The sequence below is a fragment of the Monodon monoceros genome, unplaced genomic scaffold (assembly GCF_005190385.1).
Source record: "Monodon monoceros isolate NGI ecotype Baffin Bay Population unplaced genomic scaffold, NGI_Narwhal_1 Super_Scaffold_20, whole genome shotgun sequence".
NCBI lineage: Eukaryota > Metazoa > Chordata > Mammalia > Artiodactyla > Monodontidae > Monodon > Monodon monoceros.
Window position 1 is genome coordinate 22,287,694 of NW_021703777.1, and position 21,647 is coordinate 22,309,340.

General features: G+C 36.9%; 1 protein-coding gene across 5 annotated transcripts in view; it reads right to left on the reverse strand.

Moving 5' to 3' along the window:
• INPP4B (inositol polyphosphate-4-phosphatase type II B) overlaps positions 1-21,647 on the reverse strand; it is a 582,093-nt gene that overhangs the window by 20,241 nt on the left and 540,205 nt on the right. The window lies entirely within an intron of this gene.

The window sequence follows — 21,647 nt, forward strand, 5'->3', positions numbered from 1 at the left end:
ATTAATAAATGACAATTTGAAAGATTCATTAAAAGGTAAAGGCTTAAGAAATATGGAAGACAATCCAGGTGACGTTATCTAATTACCCCAAATCACAAATCAGTTAACAGAATGTCCATGGATCATATCCTTGTGCCATTGATTTAGGAGCTGATTCTATGACTTTTAGTCAGGTTGTTGAGCTCCAGAGCCACATGGCTAAAATACTGACTTTCATTCTTTTAATTCCTTCCTCTAAATAAAAGCAAATAATTCATTGAAAGGCAGTTGCCAAGAAATTGGTTAGGGGATCATGGACACCTGACTTTGTATAAATAAAATCCCAAAGTTAATCTAGGTATGAACTAAGATTCTTATAGGGAAACAAGAAGCTAAAATTTATCAGGACGCTTATCCTTCAGTTTTAGAGAATTGTATCCTAATGGATTACATTTTAGTAAAACAGGAATTAGCTGTCGCTCTCATTACTTCCCATTGGAGAAAGATTAATAAAAAGTAAACAGCTGATTGAAAGCCAGAATACAGATTATTAGCCTATGGATTCCTATTTCTATAAATTATTAGGTTTTAAAAAAAATTCCAGGTAGATCGCACCGTACATATTATATAGTGATTCTATATTTCTTTATAGCACTCTGCTCATATACCGGTAAGACAATCCTGGGTTTGAATCTGTCTTTGCCTCTTGCTACCTGTGTTACTTGGACAAGCTACTTAATTTTGCTAAACTTTAGTTCTGTCATCTTTAAAATGAAGATGATAATAATATTGTCACATACAGGTTAATATGAAAGTTAAATACACACATATACATAAACAAACACGTACACGTATAGTATATTTAGCATACCAAACATATATTATGTGCTCAATAAATGGTAGATATAATTATTGGTGTCATTACATATATTGCTAATTATTTATTGAATAAATGGCAATGAAATAATCTACAAGGTCTTTTACTAATGGCTAATGAAAAACGTACAATGTAACAAAGAATCATCTCTATGAAAGTTGCAGTGCACAGTAATGATTTTAAGAAAAGAGTATTTAAGAATTATTTCAAATAATACTTTGTTCTAATGATTTATACATTCTAACAATGCATATTGTATTACTCTCTCTAAATATTTTTCTAAACTTTACAAGTACAAATTTGATGGGCTGTTGGACAGTTTGATTCTTTTGAACCAAAAGATATTTTATTTGTAGAATATTGCTTGCTTGCTTTTATTATTACACATGTTATGGTGTTTATTTCTCTTATGTTTCTAGTCCATGTTTAATTTAACCATATATAACAAAAGAACTGAGTCGCTCAATCTTATAATTCATTGTAGTCTACCTGCAATAACCATTTAATTCTGATGATTTTTTTTAACATCTTTATTGGAGTATAATTGCTTTACAATGGTGTGTTAGTTTCTGCTTTATAACAAAGTGAATCAGCTATTCGTTTTCCTCTTTCTGACTTACTTCACTCTGTATGACTAGGTCCACCTCACTACAAATAATGTTCTGCTATAATACTTTTAATCAAAAATCATTAATATATATTTGGATTTTTGTTCAAATATTTATACCTTGAATAATTATAAGTATTCAATTTAGATAATGATAATTAAGAGGTTGGATGCATACTAAGTTATTAAAATGCATAATGGTTTCTAAAGAGAAACTCTTTTATTATTAAACTAGTTCATTTATTCCCTAGGAATTACTTATTTAAAATTTGTTTCTCCAGAAATTGCTACTGATTACTTAAGTATAACCCATGTTCTTCTATGTTAATAAATATAAACTAAAGCAATCGCATATAGGTATAAATTAAACACAGAGGTTTCTTTTTCTTCTCTCTACTTCTCCTTTAAAAGGTACATATTTATAAAATAACATTAGTTCTCTGAAAACTCCTACAGTCAAAGAATACATTGAATGCTTTCATTAAATATCATTTTGAAAATAATGCCTTTATCTTATCTACTGGCCAAAATTTACAGTGCTTAAATTGCCTAGTTTCCTAAGACAGAATTTCCCATAGTGTGTCCCATGAGTTTCGATGGATGCGTAGCACTGGGTTAACAAAAGTCAAGCTTCTTTATAGTGGAGTTTTCCTAGGACTTCAATATATAAATGTGTTGGGGGCTTTGGGGAGCCAGAAACATGCTAGTTCTTGGACTTGAGCAGGTGTTTCTCAGGAGGTCACTTCGTAGATTTTTGTTAAAGTGCGTGCAAAGGACAGAGTGCTTCAAGGACCCAGGGGTTGGGAAGAAAAGGGCTGTGGAGAAGGAAAAGGCCAGGAAATGAGTGATCACATGACGGGTCACTGACATGTTCTTAAGCACATAGGAGGGGACTGATCAGATGTGTGTTTCAACATGAATATGAATTCTACACAGAGGATGAGTTTCTAGTAGGCATTCTGGGGAGGGAGTTTTGTGAGAAATGGTAATGCCTGATCCAAAGCAGATGCTAAGTAGATGCCAACATTCTGTGTTATTAACAGAAAGGAAAACTGTGTGTTTCTAGACACTGGTGATAGTAGTGCCAACCTTGGTATCTGATTAAGAAACATGAGAGATCCTGACTCATATTCTTTGTCCCAGTGGCGGGCCACCACATTCTCACCTCAAGAAAAGTTAAAATTGTACCTGTAGTCATGGGCCAGCTTCTCAAAAAATACTTTAGATATGCTTGAATGTTTAACTCAGAATCTACCCACATCTTTCAATCTCTAAGAAATCATGGAGAAGATAACCTACATGTAGAAAATTGTGGAATGACAGTGAGTTACTAATTAGCAATCTCTCTACCAGAGAGTAAAAATGATACAGTAAGAACCCCAACTCAGGTCTTTCTTGTGTCGATTTTTTTTTACCCGGTGACATAAACTCCAGCAACCATTCCCTCATCTAGTGGAGGCTTAACTTATTCCTACTTGAATTCTGGCTTATTAGATGCATAAGTAGGCACAATCATTCATCCATGTTCACAAAATGTAATTCAGTGCTTTAGTAATAAAATACTAAATGATGCCTATGACAGCCAAAGGAATGAATGTGTCTTCCTAAAAGCCTAAATGGTGTTAGGGAACTGTTTAGACACTGGGGAGATCTGTTCTTTTTCTTAAGAAATATTTTATAATTCTAATCAACGTATTGCTAAATGCACTTAGTGATATACATCATCAACCTTTGCCTTCATGTGTTTTCTTCAGACAACATTTGCTGACATTTTATGCATTAATTTAGAAACTTCTGAGGGAAATGTAGCTCTACAGGTCATTTTAAAAAATACTCTGATCATGCTATCATCATTCTGTCATCCTGTTATCTAGAAAGTAAAAGAGAACAAAACCTGCTGGCTGCCCTGTGGTCAGTGTAATAATTTGGGGAGTCTGACACTCCATTTTTCATCTGTTTCTGCAAAAGTGAATGCCTTCAGTGTAGTATCGGGAAACACTGCTACTGTATCTGAACACTTTTATATGCACGTATGAGATAATCACTGCTGCAAGTTCAAGTTCATTGCAGTCTCATTTCAAGTTCCAGCTGGGAATTAAACTAAAATTGAGACTGAAATGGGTTTTGTTATCCTTATTGTGCCGCTTAGAGGAAGATGGTTCATGATGATAGAGTGATTGCCTCTGGGTCTGAAAACACAGAGTTTGACATCGTTCACTATATACACACACACACAGTAAACTAAAAATCAGATTATTCCACAGATAGTCCAGAGAGTCCCTTTTTTTTTTCTTTTATTGAGAACTAACTTAATTGTGGGTGTCTGCTTGCCTGTATTAAGGATCTGCAACATTTATTTTAATATTTTTCCCATCTATTACTAAAACTAGTGCTGTGATTATAGGAGGCTGGGTAGTCACAAAGGATTCCTAAATCATGCTTAAATATATCCACAGACAGATAATGACATTGTCGAGTATTAAGTATTTAGGAAATGGAGATAACAACATACATAAGCATAATAATCTTTATTATGCACTGTTTGTAAAATAGGAATAGACGAAGGTCTTTACATCTGTGTTACTTTATTCAGAATGATCTGCTATACTGAATTTGCATGCATGCTTCACAATCATCTAATTTTAACTATAATCACTAGCTGAAGATTGCTTACTAAGCATTTTGTGACATAAGAGTGACCAAGTATATACCTGTGTGTATAAGATCCTATTCACTAGTTTGAACTTTTTAGATTCTTGACTTGGTCTCATTATTTCAATTCATACTGCTTGTGGACCCACTCTGCCTCTGTAATTCCAAAGTCACAGGAACCATGGAGCTAACTATTATGTATCCATTTTCAACAGCACAGTGCATTAACGTTGGATTGATAGTTAAATAGACCACTATTAATACTGACAATCACAGATTTCTAAGAAGCACCTAAAAAAAGATTTAAACTCTGCATTCCTTCTTGTCATTTATAATGATACACACAACTTTGAGGTACAAATGAACTCTGGACTTTTCATATGGAAGAGGCTATGGTAAATACAACCATCAACCCCAAATTCATAAAGTAAAGCAGGTCTTTGTCAAATAGGGAAGTTATTTTCTATCTTTTATCTGATTCTCATATATACTTTAAAGCTGATGAGATAATGCCTATTAAGTTCTTGAAAATAGTACAAGTAAATAGCAGAAAGGAGGCAATTAATCTACCCACCTGTGTCCCATTCACAAACGATTTTAAAATAAACATTACTCTATCACTGGGCTATTATTTCCCAGATCGTGCTTTTTAATTCTTTTTCCTTAGAACATCTTTGAGGAAGCTATTTTAGGTCCAATTTGCTCTCTATTCCAACAGTCTGCAATAGTTCAAGAGACTAGCTACTTTCTAGTCCAATATTATGTTTAAAGCACTGCAGAATTCATATACCACTCTCGCCTAACAATTATGTATGAGATACTCAAGAGCAAGAAGGGTTTGAGATTTTAAAAAAGAGAATAGAAAAACTAAAATGAAATTCTATTTTGCAGAAGTAATATTTTTAATAAAATTGAAAAAAACTTAGTCTAGTGTTACAACAAATGGGGAGGGTTCTTGCACAAAAATTCAATTATGATTATCTATTGCAAGCTGTCTGGCTCTAACACAAGCTTCTCCTCATTCTTGGAATAAAGGATGGAGGTGAATTTGAGTAGTAATGATGTTTACAAGAATTGAAAGGAGGTCATATAAAACTGAATCTAATGGGAGAAATTAGGTTTTGGTTTGTATCACAGATTTCTAGCCCAGATATACTGTCTTGGCTGCCTCATTCTGACGAAGCCACTTATAAAGGGGGAAGGTGCAGACGGGTTAAAAATCATGGAGAAAACCTATGTATTTGCAGAGGGACAGGGGCTCCTAAACCTGGATACTTATAAAACTCATATTTCTAGTTTTTCTAAGGTCATTGCTTTCTCAGAAGTCATAGCTTGATAAAGTAATCTACTTTTATATTTACTGTCAATATATGCCAATCTTAGGTCTCTAGTAAAACATGCTGAAAATTCGAGAGTAGTCAATAGCTTTTTTTCTTAAGAAACATCAGTGTCTCTTGTGGGTGAAATATGTTCCTTCTTAATTTACTTGTCTCATAATAATACCGAGGTCACCTTCTCTCTGAAGCCCCGACAGTATCCCACACTCCCCTCCCCTCACCTCTCTGGGAATTAACTGCTCCCTTAACTATGTTTCCAAAAGCAGTTTATATACAATACCATAAAAACGTAATCCACCATTATTTATTTGCATGTGATTCTCTCCCAAAAGGCTTTGAAGATTTTTGAGGACAAGAAGCACATCATATTCATATATATATATCTCTATATATATCTTTACCATGAAGCATTATGCTCAGTAAATAATATGCAGTCAAAGATTGCTTTCTTCTTTGATATAAGAGAGTACTCAGAACCATCAGTTCCTTAGAGTTAATGGCTTCTGCCATAGTGGAATAATGACCTGGAATAAAATGAAATACTTTGGGAGGAACAATGGCTAGGGTTCTGGTCAACGAAGAACAGCCTATGTAGGCCCTGTGCTGCAGAAAGAAACAGAGCGAAGAAGCACGTCATCATCAGGCTGTAAATTTGCCTTTTGTGGTGGTAAACAGACCTTGAGGGAGACGTGGCTCCAGCCCACCAACGGCACAAAATTGAGCTAGCTCAGGGGTCTGACTGTCCACTTCACTTTCCCCGCTTTGTACTTTGGGTGGGCTTTTATGAGAAAAAGGAACAATGCAGGTCCCTTGTAACTACAACTCCTCACTGATATCCTGTTCTCTTTGACATCATTGCCCTGCTTGTTCAGTGGGGAACTGAAGTGAACTTGAACCAAGTCCAAATTGTCTATTTCACTACCTTGCAAACTTGGTTAAGACTCTGTGGTCTGGTTAGACAAACAATCAACCACAAATTGGTTCCAGAGTCATTACATGCTATGTACACATGACAAAGTTTTGGTTTTGTACCTTGCATGATTTTTCAATGTACGTGTTTCATTGTGCCCAAAAAGACTGTCTCCATGAAATTTCTCTTTTAAATATTCATTTGTTTACTTATTTACATAGATGTCTGGTTAAAGAGCCCTTAAATTACCTAGTAATTAGATATCATTGTTTAGAAATATGTTCTATTATAAAACTCAGCCCCATTTCTTAAAGCATAGGAAATATATAATGTGGCCACCGTACTTATTTGGGCCACCATACTTATCTCATGGGTAAGGTTGACAAGAATAAAAATATATACATTTACATTTCATCACAAAATATCAATTATCCCGGTAGAGCTTGGGAGAAAGCTTGTTAGACAGCAGTATACATTATAAAGGACTACATGTTTCAATTTATTACGCAGTGAGACAAAATTCGTTTATAAAGGTCATGACGTTTATGGATCCAGGAACAAAGAGCTAAATATAGATCAAGAGAGACAGCCTAGGCTCTTAGAAGCATGGCCCTGGAGTCAGATGTCCTCATACCGCTTGCTAGCTGTGAGGCATTGAACAAGTCACTGAGCCCCTCTGGCGCTGTTTCCTCATTTTAAGACTTAATCCTTAGGTTTAAAATAAAGTTTGGGGAAGTCAGTATTTGTCAAGTGCTTAGAAAAGTGTCTGGTACATAGTCAGCATTATATAAAGGAAGGAAGGGAAGGAGGGAAGGAGGGAGGGAGGGAGGGATATGCAGACCTTTGTCCTACTTTACTCTGTGTTCATATTCCATTTAGAACATGGTGTTTAATTCTGTTTGTAGTTATTTATGAAGGCCATAAAAACAAAGAATGCATTGAGAGATGGTGGCAATCTATTTTAGGAAGGGCAGAAGGAGTGGCATGTAATTTTACATCTTAAAGGGATTTAAACAATTAAGCAGAACATGGCATCCATCTTCAAATACTTGAGGGTTGACAAAAGGAAGGAGATACTGACTTACTCTATGTTGATCTGGGCAGATGAGTGGATTAATGACCGGAAGTTCTAGAGTGACAGAGTTCAGCTTAACATGAAGGTAAATTTTATAAAATGTATAGCTGTCCGACTATGGAATGGGTTGATACACAAAGTGACAACCTCCCTCCTATTGGAAATGCACAAGTAAAGGTTAGCTGATAATCTGTCAGGGATGTTGTATAAAGAATTCCTGCCTTGGTTGGCAGGGTCACTAGGTAATCTCTAAATTCCTTTCCAAATGTTTCAGTGTTAAAATATCATTAATATGAAAAGTTACAAGTGCACAGAAATGGAGGTGGTTTGAAAACTGACTTTTAGGAGAATAACAATCAAGGCTTGAAAAATAACACTTTATTCTGTACCAAAAGCTTGTGGTCCTTCACCAACCCATGAAAGTAATGAGCAAAGTAAGTACTCCGGCATATTTGCGGGAAGTTGACGTGTCAACATATGGTTAGTTTCCGTTTCTCAATTTGTCTCATTTTGACAAGATAACACGATGGAATTTTGTTTTTGTTTTTTTACTTAATATTAAACATAGTTGTTGAAAGAGTAGTGTAAGAATGGGTATATCACAAGTCACAATGATTGGGTCATCTGAATCAAGGTGTAATTTACACACATGATCAAATTACGTCTAAGCGAAGCAAATATTAAATAATTTATATACATATATATACACTTATATATTGCTCAATATCTATATCTTTGGCCTCAAAAGCAAGTCAAAGAGTAATGTTAAAAAAGTTCATTGCAATTTACTTTTTCGTTTTAGTTATTTTATTTGGGTCGTAAGTCTTATAAGGGTGCCAAATTCATTTAGACTATTTCCTCAAGCACAGGGATCTATTTAGACTATTTCCTCAAACACAGGGATCTAACCTTGCCCCAGTCATTTCTGTTTAAATTCTCACTGTTGCTCAGAGAAGCACATCTTCTCACAGTGGAATCAGTTCAGGCTCAAGAAAGGAATGTCCTGTTTTACTCCAGCATGCCTGCTCTTGCAAACCATCACGTTACATTCAAGTAGAGAACCTTCCACTGAAGAACGTTCCACTGAAAAACCTTCCACCAAACTTAATTAAAGGGCTGGTATAGACTTAAGTACAATATCTAGATTAAGAAATAATTACTTTATTAGCCTATATTCACCTACCTAAGATTTTGCCAAGTTTTGGACTAGAAGATACCTAGCTTCCCTTTCCACATGGGTTCAACAGAAAAACATATTCTAGACCTCAGGTATATGTCTTGATATATGGAAAAAACAATGTTATGATACTTGTTCAGATTCTTCAATAAATTTTTTTTTTTTTTTTGCGGTACGCGGGCCTCTCACTGTTGTGGCCTCTCCCGTTGCGGAGCACAGGCTCCGGACGCGCAGGCTCAGCGGCCATGGCTCACGGGCCCAGCCGCTCCGCGGCATGTGGGATCTTCCCGGACCGGGGCACGAACCCGTGTCCCCTGCATTGGCAGGCGGACTCTCAACCACTGCGCCACCAGGGAAGCCTTCTTCAATAAAATTTTTGACCTAAGTTGAAATACTATATTTTGCTCTTAGATATCTTGGTACTAACAGAGATATAAGGCCACACGAGGATAATGGCACAAAAGGTTTCTTTTATATGTGAATAAGAATGCTGCCTCAGTAGTCATTTATTTATTTTTTGGAAGGGCATGGCAAGAATATCAGATTGCCAAGCATTTTCCTTTGGAGGAGAGGTCAACATCTATGGGGAGTACAGACTAACTTCCTTGTAGCAACTTTTCTTTTAGCTGCCAAGGAAAATATTGAGTCCAGATGATCTAGCGAGCAGAAGGCCTGCCTCTGTAGGAGAGAGAAAGCTCTTCCTGCCTGGAAGACCCCTACCAACCACCCTGGCCGAGGGGTCCATGAGATATGAAAGTTGACATATGCCTTTACTTCATCGAACCTTCCATAAATCAGAAAGCTTCTTTTTTCCCCTATCTTCCACACACATAGGTCCAGATTCTTTCAAGATCTTTTAGTTTTGCTTTTTCTTGATTGTGATAAAATGAATTAAATCAAAATTTTGCTTCCATTACTAATCAAACTCTAGGAAGAAATTAGCAGAGTTCAGCAACGTACTAGCAAAATGTGCTAATACCATTTTAACATTTAGTTGGAGATAAGGATATTCAAAGGGCAATTACTAATTTTTAAATTACACTCAAAATTTTAAAAATACACACACATAAATTCATTTTTCATTAGCACTAATATATCAGCAGCCCCAAATTCTTAAAGCTTTTTAAAATATGGGATATTTCTCATTTTCCTTTCATCCCAGAGTCCACACCAAGATTGTTAGTGTTTCATTCTTTTGTTATTCAAGCGATGTGAGTGAAGGTGGCAAAAGACACAGACACATTTATCATAAAACTATATAAAGCAGATTGCAAAAAAACCCATAACTTTCTTTTACCTTGCCGTAAATAGAAACAAAATAGTTTCCATTTTCCATTATGATCTGAAACCGTAACCTCAGTAACATAAGGGTTTAATTTATAAAGGAACGTCAAGTATTGCCCTTTGGGGAGGTTATAACAGACTACATGAATATCAAATAGTATTACTTTCTAAAAATAGATTTATTTAGCCCCCCAAATAAAGCTTCATGATTTAGAATTAATTTCCAATTACGTAGGGCATCTATACTCTTGTTCAGGAACCACACAATTTATTAGCAACTTTAAAATTATTAACATGGGCAATAAAATCATATTTATGTAATCCAACCCCAGAGGAAAAAGATTAAACTTAGCAAATGCTTGTTGGAATTTGGGCTTCCCACACATTTCTCACGTGGTCAAGCTGAACCCATGGCAAGTCTACACAGCTGCCTCAGTTGCCTTTTGACTTTATGACCATGTAATATTTGACCACATGGACTTGCATATATGTACGTGAGATTTCTGTTTTCTCATAGAAAAAACGGTTTTCCTTTTTATATAGGGATTGGAGATCAGTAGGAGTTTTCAATAAATGTATCTATTTCAAGAGCAGCTGCTGTAAAATCAATTCATTCTTGTGAAGAGGAAGGCGCCCCCTCCTTTTCTGGCAAAAATAATATCTCTTGACAGCTCTAATATGCCTTTTTCTCACTTTTGTTCTTTCCAAGAGAAAAAAAAAATCTTTATCACAAAATCAAGAAAAACTATCTGTTACAAAGACTCCATCTCTGAATTTGTTATAAAATTAAATTAGGGAACAGAAACTGAACAACAGATGATATCTATTGTATTTCTATTTTCTAGAGCAAGACAGCAGTCAAGGTGATTTTCAAACTCTGAAGCATACAAAAATATCATGCCATTATTTTCTCAAATAGTTGAGAAGACAGACATCACTTTGAAAACACATAAATTCAGTTCTTATGTGTAAGAGACTAGATTTTTTTTTCCTGCTGTTAGAAAAAACTCCAAATCAGTATTATTCAACTTGATTTGATGAGTGCTAAGGGTAGATTTAGGAAAAGCCTTGAGTCTAGCCGGTAGGGAATGCTTTATGTGATTTTATTCTTAAGTATTAACATCCCACCTTGTTTTGTTTTTTTTTTTTTTTTTTGCGGTATGCGGGCCTCTCACTGTTGTGGCCTCTCCCGTTGCGGAGCACAGGCTCTGGACACGCAGGCTCAGCGGCCATGGCTCACGGGCCCAGCCACTCCGCGGCATGTGGGATCTTCCCAGACCGGGGCACGAACCCGTGTCCCCTGCATTGGCAGGCGGACTCTCAACCACTGCGCCACCAGGGAAGCCCCCCACCTTGTTTTAAAAGGAATTTAAGACAGTCTAAATGGATACATAAAATTTAGTAAGATATCAAGAATGGATTGTGAGAAAGAGTTATATCAGGGCAAGGGTTATGTCATAAAACCGAACTAGGAATGAGGCCACTACATTAAAAAAGAAAAAGCTTATTAAAGAATGCTATAAATTTCAAGTGCTCAGAACACTTACGTTACTCATTTTCAGTTGAAAATATCGTAAGTCAAAAATGCGTTTAATACATCTAACCTACAGATCATTATAGCTTAGCCTTGACTACCTTAAACACATTCAGAACACTTACATTAACCTACAGTTGCACAAAAATCATCTAACACAAAGCTTATTTTATACAGCCTTGAATATCTCATATCAGTTATTAAATACTGTACTGAACAACAGAATGGCTCTAAGTGTATCAGTGGTTTCCCCTCATGATCCCGTGGCTGAATGGTAGCTGTGGCTGCCCTGCCAGCATCACGAGAGATTATCTGTGCTGCATATCACTAGCCCTGGGAAAAGAGCAAAATTCCAAGTACAGTTTCTACTCAATGCGTATTCCTTTTGCACCATTGTAAAGTCCCCAAATCCTAAGACAAACAATCTTAAGCCAGGGACTGTCCGTACTTACTTCACCTGACACCCTGCTGTCCACTCAGCTGTCTCGATGGTTAGATTTTAGAGGATTCAGTGCAGTGAAATCCCCAAAACAACGCTGTGATACTTGAGAAATATCACATGCGACTTGTTACTACGAATCAGCTACCAATTTTGTAAATGATATGTTTTATAAATTACACCCTTGATCCTTATAAAGATGTCATTCACATTCACATAAATTCTGATGGGCTCAATGAATGGAAGAGAATGCGGTGTAATTGTGCATAATATATTTTGCCCATAGAACTTGAGATCATTACCCTCCGGTATAAATGTATCACACTGGGCATTTGAACTTCTTTGTCGTCTGTGATCTTCTGATCAGGAGAAAAGTTTACAGTATTTTGGCTGCTTTTTCATAAACTCTATTGCCTCTCAGTCCAGTTTTCATTAGACAGTAGCCTGTGAAGACTTTCAGTTTGTTACCCTGGGCTAGAGACTGGAGCACTACAACCAAATTTCAGGTTAGAAGGAGGATTGAAACCCTTTTAATGACAGTGTTTACCTGAGTACAGTAAGCTCTTTGATGAAGACAGGAATTTTTACACGGTACACTGACAATGCATTGATTTTTAATAGCTTGGGATTTATACTCACGTGCATTAGGACAAACACAAACATAACAATTGTATGAATTCATGAACATCCCTGCCCAGGTCAAGGCTAAAATAAATGATTGTTCATGCGACACTTGTGAAAAAAAACCTTTGGGTGGTTAAATGAATGACTGAGATTTGGGAAGCACTATTGTATGGGAACAGAATGCCCTAACAAACTTGTAAACTTTAAAAGCAAACAGAATCTGAGATAGAACTACAATATCTGTTCCATATCCACATGTTTAATTCCGAGTTGTTTCTCTCCTTGAACATGGCTTTCAAGTTCAACGATATGAGGCTACACCACTAGCTTAAGCCTTGAGTCTTGTGTCTCAACCTTCTGGGAGCATAAATAAACTTGCTGGGTTTCGGCATAACTGCTCTGCACACATCATTCAGGCCTGGGCTGCCTGCATCTCTGGCTTCTGTAATGCAAACAAGCCCTTTCTAGGACTAGTTCCTGCTGTACCTCATTTTCCAAGTGCAAAGGCATCAATCATCTCCCTAATCACCTATTAGGTTTTCGTTGTGGCTCAGCCGGAAATTTCCTTCCCTTGTCTAAAGTGGAGTTCAAAAAAGTCTCAGATCACATCACAGGCTCCTGTCAAAACACTGTGCACTTCTCTTTCCAAATCCGAGAGACCCTTCTGTCCTATTTCACTGTGCTTTCATTTTTAAAGAAAATAAACAAAACAAATAAAAATATTTTTTAAAAACTACCACTCCTGAAACCCTCTTTTCTGAAACGTAAACACCATAAACCAGTGCCTTATAAAGTCACATTTTTAAAAGTCACAGTTATATGCAAACCCTCAGTATATGAGACAATAAAGATCAGCTACCAAAAGTGGAAACCAAGATGGCCAATCAATGCTTAGAAAGATGTTCAATATCACTTATTGTTGGAAAAATACAAATTAAGCGAAAATAGCACTTTTTACCCATTGGATTGGTAAAAATTCTTATTGTACAAATATTGGGGCTTGTGGAAACATGGGAGCATGTGTGCGTGGCTTGTGGGACATAAATTAGTATAGCTATTTTGAAGGGCAATCTGGTAGCACCTAGTAAAGTTGAAAATATAAATACCACCCATTCCACTTATACGTTTACGTACCTTCATACTGTGTTCATAGTTATACATGTGACTATGTCTATTACACTGTTGCTTATAGTACCAAAATATCAGAAACAACCTAAAATTCAAGAGGGGAATAGGTAAATTGTGTTCTATTCATACAAAGGAATACTATACAGCTATTAAAAGGGGAGAACTAGACCTTGTATATGAACATAGATCTCAAAAACATGATATCAGCTCAAGAATGGGAGTCGTTGAAGGTGACACACACCACGAGACCAGTTATGGAAACGAAAACACCCAACGCATATGATGAATTAATATTCTTAGCCTTAACCACTTAGATATTCCTAGTCAAGACCTCCTAACTCTTCCTTGCTACTTACCTAAATTGTACTCATCCTCAAGACACAGTTCAAATCCTACCTCCCTCAGGACCACCCAGCCCACAATGATTCCTTTTCTCCTCTGATCCACTCTAATAATAATAGTTTTAGGCATGTGACCTCATCTATCTCATATTCTCATTGTGGGGATTAATAAAGGTTCCTCACATAGGATGTTTCATGTAGTTCTTAGTGCATAGCAAGAACTCATTGACTCTTAGTTGCTATTATTATTACAAGTTTATGTCTCCCTTTGCTTAGCTTGGTACACTGCCATAGTAGATACTCAATAACTGTTTACATTTGACTATGAATATGATGGTGACATGTTTCTGCTAATGATTACATTTGTCCAGGTCATTTCCTGAGGTGGGGTCCTGGCTCATTATTTACTGGATATTCAGTAAAGTCTGTGGGCATTCAAGAGTTGGACATTCCCAAGTTCCACTGGCTGAGTGCTGAGGCACTGCTCTCTGGGGACCACAGATGAGCGCTAACGTCCTATTCCAGGCTCAGCTGATCCTAGATTCCCCTGAAGTTATTAGTCGAGCTCTAGCAAAGCTTACAGACCTTCTAGCCCAAAGTCACTGAAAGAGTTTAAGCCTTTCAGAAAACAAGTATTAATCCTGGGATTTTTCTTCTAAGATCTTGAACACCAGGAAAATTCCTCAATCTCAGGAGTCTCAGAGGAGGCACTTTTAGACAAACACGGGACAGGAAAGGTTAAGTAGCGTAGGTAAAAATGGAGAAAGCATGGAGAACAGGGTAACACTTATTAAGCATAACACCTAATATCTGCCGGGCATAGAGAATTCAAATAGGTGACGTCATTTAACACAACACCTACAGGAGAGAGAGAGAGAGAGTTACTCCTGGTTTACAGATGAGGAAACTGAGGCCTGGAGATTCATTAACTTAAAAGCGGCACAGAAAATAATTGCTGGAATAAGGATTTAATCCCAGGTCTTCTTGACTTTAAAAACCCGTGTTTGTGGCAGAAGTTAAATCTATTTAAATTAGATTCATTTACATGTTATTTCATTAAATTAAATGAAAAGCACATATTCCATACACTTATATGTCTAGGTCCTCAGTTAATAACTTGAGGAACTGAGAGAAGTGACTTATTTGGAAAGGTGTGTCTAAAGCTTGTAACGGCTCTGAATGATAAGCTCCATACTTATAGGATCTCAAGTCACTAGTACTTGAAAACAAAATTAAATACCAAACAAATTAGGGAAAAGAAAACAGATCTCAAAACTACTACTTTTTAGTAGGAAAATAATCTGACACACATAAATGTATGAAGAAGACAGCCTAAAATTAGCACATACATTTTGTTCAGGAAGTTGAAAGTTTTTTTGTAGGTCATTCTTTGATTTCTCTAGTAAGAGCAGTTCTTTTGTGGTGGTTCATCTGTGGATATCTTGTTAAGAGATATTTGCTCTCACATGATTTCTATAGACGTGTGCTCTCTACCAGCAGCTGAAGCAACAACATCCTAAGTGGGGTAAGTTTTCACGTAATTATTAGCATGCCTAAGAAGACAGTGACTTCATCTGGGCTTATTACTCTTCCTTGTCACAGATACGGACTGAAATAATGCAGCAAACACACCACTGAAACTCTCAAGGGAAGAGATAACACTAAGTGATAATGGAGAAACTGCTCCGGCTCGGGCTGTTCTACATAAACACATCCCTTTCCAACAGTCAAGAGACAACTGAAAGCTTCAATTACCTATGTCTGCAATGCTTCTTATTCACTTCAATATTTGAAATAGAGGATAATATGAAATAATGGGAGCTCTTCTCCAACTAGTACAATCAAAAGTAAAAAAAAAAAAAAAAAAAGCCAAAGTGGAAACAAGACTAAGGAAAGAAGGAAGACATAAATGACCTTTGTGACTCAGAAACAAATCCCACAAAGTCATGAGAAATAAAACCTATACCGACATCAGTTGATTAAGGTCACTTATTTATAAAGCAGAACATTTCATAAGTTACACTCCCCGACACGTAAACTTCATGTTGAGAATATGACATTCAGCAGGATAATAAAAATAAGGCTGATGGGCCTTTTAATCCCTCTCTTGTGAATTAAATATTTACTAAAATAGAATGATTAAAGCCCTGTATCTTAAGGGTAGTAAGTAGGTTGTATGCTGAAGCATACCGTGATTAGTCTTGCTAATGGCATACCAGCTATCTTAACTTTAAAGAGCCATTATAGAATGACAGATGGAAGAATAATGTAACATAAGGAAAATAAAAGTTACAGACAGACAACTAAGCAATATGGTGTCACACTGCTACACTGTATATACACAAAATCCTAGAGTTCCTCTTAAGGGAAAATAACAGTGCACTGGCATTTTCATTTTCATTTACTTTTTAGTGGCAATTAAATTTCCTGACACAATTATTTTTTGATAAAACATGACATTTTATAATCCAGTCAAATTTTATTATTTTCCAATCCAGTCCCAATCACCTATTAATCAAATATAAGTTTGAATGTCCCTACTAAGTATGCTTTTTGCAAACGCATTGTGACAAGATGGTTCTTAGCATTCAATGGTGATTCCATAAGAAACAACTGAGCGCTGATACTGAGAGTGGGGACGCATTCTCCCTTTCTTTTTAAAAATAAAAATCTGCCGATTATTCAGCCACCATTTCATAAATTCCTGCCACAGATGATCAAGGGAGAATTTGGCGATACACATACACTTCAAAACTCAAAGAAAGGATTGTTATACCAGGCTTATAGTCATACCACAAAGTCATTAAAATCAATTCCTGAATGGTGGCTGGTTTAAATGAGGCAGACTTTAGTCAAGCAGTCCTCAACCCCGGCTCTATCCCAGAACCTAGTCTGTGGTGGGACTCCTGTGAGAATCATTGTTTTGGTCTTATAACATAGGCAACCGCTAAGAGTTCCTTACAGAGTCAGACCTACCCACTCCTTGCCAACTTCCTAATCTGAAGAGGATCTTGTGCCATTTCAGTCCAACAGACTGTAAGTAGCAGCACATGTTGGAAGTGTGAAGCTATAAGCAATACTGGATATGTAAGAAAAGAGAGAGTCTGAAATTTTAAAAAACTGTACAGAGGGTATAATGACAAGTTGAAATGATGATAGAGTAATCATGGCTCAGGCATACAAAAATGCAGTCGGGCGGCCATTGAGGACCTGGTCTCCGACAAGTCTCTGCACCACTGGGGACCTGAACTTCCTTTGAGCTGTACCAGACCCAAGGACACCCCTAGCCGTGTTCAGAACAATACCTGCCAGCTGCAACCTATGGGCTCAAGGTCTTCCACTGTAACTATGCAACCGTTTGGGATCCCAACCAATCCTCACTTAACAAGCACCCTGCCTCTTGCCAGCTCCAATTATAATTCTTGATAAACAACTCATGTAACTAACTGTAACCTTGTGGGGTTTTGCCTTTATAAGCCTCCCCCATTTTGTAGTCTGGTAGAGCACAATTCAAATGCCTGTTGAATCTGTGTCTCCTGGGCTGCAGCCCTAAAAAACGCCTTTTTATTTCACGTCTGTCTCTAAAATTTTCGTTGACAGATTCAGACTGTGCGTTAAAGTGGATTGTTTGTGGCCTGTTTGTTTTTGAATTTGAGTTGAAACCTCTCCAAGACTTTCACTTTCATCTTCTGGAACTTTTGCTTATAAATATGTCACAGCTGAGCAATAATTTCATTTGCTTATTTCCAAATGCCCATGTATGCACAAAACTTCCTTATAGGACTTGAACATTTTAGAAACCTATGTTATTCATTCACTCACTCATTGAATATTTATTGAGAACCTACTCTAACTAGGCATTATTCTAGGTACTGATAATTAAAATATAGCAGTGAACAAGATAACAAAAGTCCCCACTCTCATGAACCTTATTCTGGTGAGGGGACTTCTGAACAAGCAGGTAGATGAAGCTTTATTTCTTTGTATCTATAACGTTTCTCTCATCCATAAATAATTTGAAAATTTAACAGATAGAAGCACTATACAGTAGAAAAATTTAATATAGATAAGGAAAAAACTAAAACTACAAAAACAACATTGATATTATAACCCCAGTGAACTTTTAAAACTATCTAGAGTAAATAGCCTGAAAGGTGGTTAGAATAATTCAAACATAAAATAAACTGCAATTGATGTCAAATAAAATAAAAAACTTTAATACATTTAAAAACATAAAAATCAAACTCCTTTAAAACACTAGCTTTTTTTTTTTTTTTTTTAATCCAGTGTGTGTCCTGGAATATTTGTAAAGTTCTTAAAAATTCTGGATCCCTGGATCCACCTCAATGATAAACTGCACAGGGTTCAAATATACGTAGTTTTGTAATGTCCCAGAAGCAGCCATTGTCTGGAGGCTGGGACTGTCCATCAGATGGCAGAGCAAAGAGCTCTGCAAATCCTCCTCCTCCTCCCGAAACCATGACACTGAAAAATATTGTCAAAACCAACCATTTCAGGACCCTAATAATAAGCCAAAGACAAGCAACAAGTGGAAAAGAGTTTCTTCTTGGAAAACTGCTGACTGGCAAGTCTGTGGTCTTTCTGCCTGGGGCGGCTCCCACCCCGCCCCTCTCAGCTAAACCTCTACCAGGGAGAGGCTGCGATGGAAACTGGCAACTTTGCTGCCCCAGGGTCTGAGTGCATTGGAAGTGAAGAGTAGAAAAGCCTACTCCCAGGCAGTCTGAAGCATTAGCTTCCTTGGAGGCAAACAAATGCTGACTGCCAACCTCACAGCTGGCCTGAGCCTGCACTCCCACTTGGGCCACTCCCCAGACCAGTGGACTAGCCATGAATGTAATGGGCAATGAGATCCTGGACATGAGAGAACCATGGAGGGCTTTGATCAATTTCCACACATCCTGGGTTGACCAGTAGGACCTAATATGGCCTGGTGGAAAGAAAAGGCAGGATGGCTACGAAAACTCCTGAATTTGAACATGTTTCCCAGTCCATACACAGATATATCAGCAGAGGTTGAAAGCCTTACTGGATTGAACTGTTTGAGCACAACTTCTGGCTAATCACTGACTGACCACTGAACTACGGAGACCCAAGTGCAACCCTAGGAAACAAGGCTTAGACATAAAAGTAAGAACTGAACTACTATCTCAGAACATAATTGAAAATACAATTTTAAAAACAGATGAAAAAGTTGCTACACGGTTCTGAAAAACAGAAGGCAGCAGAATGAATTCCTATTTGGACTGTTCTTTGTTTATTCAACCACTATTTATATTTATTTCAATCTGGACCAGACACTGTGCTCAAATGCCCAGATACAATAGTGAACATGATAGATAAGGTAGAAATTAGAGTTAACATTCTAGAACTAGAGTTTGTTCTTCAAGGTCTCAGGATTTGGGCAGACCACTCTGGTCTTGCACACAGTCTCCAATTTCAAAAAGTACATGGTTCTTATGACTCATATGACTTACATAATGTTTCAACTAACAGACGTGAAGTAGTCAAATACATAACCAAATAATTATGGGATTGACATATATACACTAATATGTATAAAACAGATAACTAATAAGAAACTGTTGTATAAAAAATAAATAAATAAAATTTATAAAAAAAGAAAAAAACAACTAAGGAAAACAAGGTCCTACTGTATAGCACAGGATAAAAAAATGTAACTAAGGCATCTGTGTTTTAGCGCTGGCTCTAGTATTTTCTGAGTAGTCTTTGCTGAAACACTCTGCAGAACTCAGTTTCATTATTCATAAGGTGAAGCAGGTTTGACTAAATTTTTAAGGTGACTCCTTGACCTCAAATTCTATGATTATTTGTAAGGGCATACAATAATACACATTAACATAAAAAATACTTATAAGAAACCTATCCAGGCTTACTTTAATGAATGCAATCCATCCATAATTAGCACAGCATTTGTAAACACACGCACAGTTTCAAAGTGGTATTTAAAGAGCTTATTTTCTTAAATAGATAAAACATTGCATTTGAAAGCTTATTTACAAGATTCTAATATATGGTATTGGAGTCAAACTGTATGTCATAATATATTCAGAAAAAATACGAGGCTCATAATTGCCTAGATTTGATTGTCTCAGGAAGATCATGACCTTTGATATTTATTTTCTTAACAAATATCGTAGAGTGATCACTGTGTCTCAAACGTTGATCTAATCACTTTACACATATCAATTCATTTAATCCTGGAGACACTCCTAAGAAGGGCTACTATTATTAGCATGTCTATTTTTACACAAGGGAAGACTGAGGCACCAAGAGGTTGACTAACTTGCCTCAGGCACTAAGAGGCAGGATGAGATTAACTTCCTCTTGGCTGCTAAGTGGCACGGGCCTGGATTCAAACTCAGGTCAGCTGGCTCCAAAGCCGCATTCTCTCAACTGCTCTGCCCTGTGGCCAGAGCTTACAAACCTATGGGCTTGTGATGTAAGACAGTACCCAAAGAGGGAAAGGACATCAGTTATTCAAGACAATAACACGTCTATTTCCCTTAAACACATGCACGCACGAACACACACACACACGCATACACACACACATGGACAAGCCCTCACACTCTCATGCAGCCCTCACATAGACACAAAACCAAAGGATAAATTTGGCAGATTGAATTTCACTAGAGTAGTGGGGATATGGAAGTTAAGATCTTTAGTATTTTTGGATTAAATTTATAGTGCCTTACTTTTATTTCACAATCCTAAACTAAATCCTCATAAATGTTATGTCATTAGCAAATGTGTTGTATATATAATGTCAGGTCCATACAACCTTTATGCTATTCCAAAATATGTAGTTTTATAGTTCAAAATATATATGACAGATATGCCCTTTATTTACGGATTGGAAAAAATTACCTTTCTAATTTAAGGGTCCTCTCTTACCCCTACCTTAAATAAACAAGTAACAGTTTCACCTTCCAGATAATTTATGCTGGTTGAATCATTTTAGCCCTCTAGGGTTTCTGGCCTGTAACATCATGTGCTCTACCCTCCTCACCTGGCATCTTTGTTCCATCCATGGTGACATTTGTACTTTTTAAATGCACATTAGAAGATTTTATACTCAGATTCTGAACCTTCCCCTGTGAGTGTTGAGAGATTATTATTGAAAAAAGTCTTTTATGACAACCAAACATGTTTCGTATGGCTGAGATGCTCATGTCAGGCCTTGAATATATCCTCATACATTTATCCAAAAATTATGGTAGAACTCCACTGAGCAACGAAAATACCAAGAGACATGAAATGGGGTAAAAGAGAGGACTTCAGAACCCTCTCATTAGCCGGGAAAACATACAGCATAGAAGGAGCGCAGGCAAGCATCACCCTCTCCATGGAAAGAGTGTAGCAGTTAAAAGAAAAGTGGAGCTAATGACATGCCAGATAAGAAGCAGCCTTCTCAGAGCATCACATGACATTCCTTTCTGGGATCAGGGAGCCTGTCCCATGTTTCCTGTTGTGCTCCTGAGTCGGTCTTTGTGGCAAAGAGACAAGTTTGCTAAAGTTTTTAATTAACGTATGTCCTTGCTGACAGATGTTGTGAATGAGGCACTTTTTCTTTCCCATTATGGCTTAGACTTTAGATTTAATTACTGTGGAAATGAATCAAGAAACATGACTTCAGGCAGA